Below are 3,437 nucleotides of genomic sequence, written 5' to 3'. Positions count from 1 at the left end.
ACATATATATGTTGTTTTTCAGATTCTTTTCCCTTACAAGTTATTACAAAATATTGGGTAGAGTTCCTCGTGCTGTAGAATAGGTCCTTGTTGTTTATCTATGTTTAATTTAATTTAATTTATTTTTTTTAACATCTTTACTGGAGTAAAATTGCTTTACAATGGTATGTTTCTGCTGTATAACAAAGTGAATCAGCTGTACATATACATATATCCTCATATCTCCTCCCTCTTGCATCTCCCTCCCACCCTCCCTATCCCACCCCTCTAGGTGGTCACAGAGCACCGAGCTGATCTCCCTGTGCTAAGCAGCTGCTTCCCACTAGCTATCTATTTTACAATTGGTAGTGTATATATGTCCATGCCACTCTCTCACTTTGTCATATCTTGCCCTTCCCCCTCCCCGTGTCCTCAAGTCCATTCTCTATGTCTGTGCCTTTATTCCTGTCCTGCCCCTAGGTTCTTCAGAACCTTTTTTTTTTTTTTTTTTAGTTTCCATATATATGTGTTAGCATATGGTATTTGTTTTTCTCTTTCTGACTTACTTCACTCTGTATGACAGACTCTAGGTCCATCCACCTCACTGCAAATAACTCAATTTCGTTTCTTTTTATGGCTGAGTAATATTCCATTGTATATATGTGCCACATTCTCTTTATCCATTCATCTGTCAATGGACACTTACGTTGCTTCCATGTCCTGACTATTGTAAATAGAGCTGCAGCGAATATTGTGGTACATGACTCTTTTGAATTATGGTTTTCTCAGGGTATATTGCTCAGTAGTGGGATTGCTGGGTTGTATGGTAGTTCTATTTTTAGTTTTTTAAGGACCCTCCATACTGTTCTCCATAGTGGCTGTACAAATATGGAATGCTTCACAAATTTGCGTGTCCTCCTTGCACAGGAGACATGCTAATCTTCTATCGTTCCAATTTTAGTATATGTGCTGCCGAAGCAAGCACTAAATAAAATCTTTTATCTCAAGTATGGATGCTGGTGTTTGAGAGTATCAGTGCTCTTAGCCACTGACAGAGCATACAGAGTATAAAATGTTGGGGTTTTATGAAATGTTCTTACATTAGCACTATTTTATAAAACTGGATTCTATGATTTAAATAAAAAGAAATGTATGGATTTTATATTATATCCTAAAGAGGGTGCTAAACTGTTAATACACCAGTTAGTCTTCCTTCATGAAACATTAGCCAGTATTGAATGCTCATCTTTGGCTTACTGTCTGTATCCTTTTTTTATCAGAGTCAGAGATACATTTGTGGGAATGCCTTGACATGATTTTAAAGGTAACCTGCCTAGATGGGTTTTTTTCCAGCCAAAATAATACCTTTACTTTATTATTTTTCCTGTTGAAGTAGTGTTGATTTACAATGTTGTCTCAATCTCTGCTGTACAGCAAAGTGACTCAGTTATACACATATATAAATATATATATGTTCTTTTCATATTTTTTCCATTATGGTTTATCCCAGGAGATTGGATATAGTTCCCTGTGCTATCCAGTAGGACATTGTTTATCCATTCTAGATGTGTTTAATTAGTTAGAAGGCAGTGTAGAGAGCTCAGGATTTGGAGTAGGAGCTCTGTACCCATGCTGCCATTCTTTTTCCACTCTTTACCTTACAAGTGGCTGTGAGATTTCAAGGAAATAATTTATGCAAAATAGCTCCAATGACATCTGGAACAGAGGATAGCTCTGTATCCATAGATCTGATTCCATTTTTGAAAATAATGTCTGCTGTGTGTGCTCTCACTCTGAGATTAAAATTTTTCCCTTTTTAATTTTCTCAGAAAATGTTCCCTGATGTTTATGTATTTGGATACCACAAATGCACATGGGTGGACACACACACATGTGATTCATTTTGTTGAAATTATAAACTCTCTAGAGTTCTGTTTCCTAACCTAATCTGATCACTGACTGGGTTGTATTGCATTGTCCCTAAAGGTCCTCCATAGCTCTTTGATGGTTATTTTATGTGTTAACTTGACTGGGCTGAGAGATGCCCAGATAGCTGGTAAAACGTTATTTTTGGGTGTATCTGTGAGGATGTTTCTGGAAAAGATTAGCATTTGAATCATAGACAGTAAAGAGATCCATCTCACCAATGCAGGTGGACATTATCCAATCCAATGAGGGCCTGAATAGAACAAAAATGTGGAGGAAGGGAAAATTCGCTGTCTCTGTTTGAGTTGGGACAACCAGCTTCTCTTGCCCTCAGATATCAGTGTTCCTGGTTTTGGAGCCTTTGGACTCAAACTGGGACTTACAACATTAGACCCCCTGGTTCCTATTAAGCCTTCAGGTTTGAACTAGAAGTACAATACCAGCATACCTCGGCCTCCAGTTTGCAGATGGCAGATCATGGGACTTCTCAGCCTCCGTAAATAGGTCAATTTCTTATAATCTCTCTCTCTTCCTCTCCTCTCTCTCTCTCTCTCTCTCTCTCTCTCTCTCTCTCTATATATATATATATATATATATATATATATGGCACATATCATTGGTCTGGTTTCTGGAGAAACATGACTTACCACAAGCTATAAAAGTCTTCTATGATTCTAAAAGAAAACCTCTGTGAATGTGTTTAAAAAAAAACAGAGAAAGAAAATTATTTCAGGATAGGTGGTGTGAAGGAGGTAGGAGGTGGAGGGCTAACAGTAGGTAAGTTAAATCAGCTTTACAGGAGCTGGTATAGTATCTATCTTGTTAACTTTTCATTAATAATATCTAGCACATATTATGCACTTGAAGTTTGTTGAATGCATCCATTCATGCCTAAGTGGATGAATGAATTGGTAGATGGAAAACTATGACAAAATTCAGTTTAAGGAGACACAGATCAATTGAAACAAGATTGTGAGAGTAGTGACTGAGAACATGACCTATGATGTTATTAAGGCCTGAATTCGAATCTTAACTTTGATAATTATCAGCTATGGGATTCTGGACAAGTAACCAACTCCTTGAGTCAAATTTCCTCCTTATAATAATTCTAGGTAGTGGGTATTACTATCTTTTCCCATGATGACGACAATGAGACAGGTTAAACACTCTGTACCTGCCTCACAGTAAGCAGTGTGACGATGAGGGTGAAGATTATAGCTTAAGAGCAATATATAATATGTATGAAGTTGTATAGTGTCTATTCTTCAGTTATTACCTTCAGCCTATTATAGAAATTCGCCCAACAAACTTGTATTTCTCTCATGGATCACTTAAACGAAAGGCAGTGTGACCATGTGACAGACTCATTTTGATCTCCAACTTGGTTATAGTAGTTTGCTTGCCAGCTTATGCAGTTTAAAGCTTACATTAGTTATCTTTTTCTGCTATTAATACCTCCAAAACGTAATGGCTTAAGACAAAAAAAAAAACTTTATTATTTCCTGATTCTGTGTATCCTCTGGACAATTCTT

General features: G+C 37.0%; 1 non-coding gene across 1 annotated transcript; it reads right to left on the bottom strand.

Moving 5' to 3' along the window:
* Positions 1–861: 861 nt before the first annotated feature.
* Positions 862–964, bottom strand: LOC113627853 (U6 spliceosomal RNA). The gene has a single exon (XR_003435769.1). It is a non-coding gene; the product is annotated as a U6 spliceosomal RNA (small nuclear RNA).
* Between the last annotated feature and the right edge of the window lie 2,473 nt (positions 965–3,437).

The sequence above is a fragment of the Aethalodelphis obliquidens genome, unplaced genomic scaffold, assembly GCF_003676395.1.
Source record: "Aethalodelphis obliquidens isolate GAN/ISIS:26980383/991018 unplaced genomic scaffold, ASM367639v1 scaffold21, whole genome shotgun sequence".
Classification (NCBI taxonomy): Eukaryota; Metazoa; Chordata; class Mammalia; order Artiodactyla; family Delphinidae; genus Aethalodelphis; species Aethalodelphis obliquidens.
The sequence above is the reverse complement of the archived record's forward strand: the minus strand, read 5'-3'. Positions and strand labels throughout refer to the sequence as shown.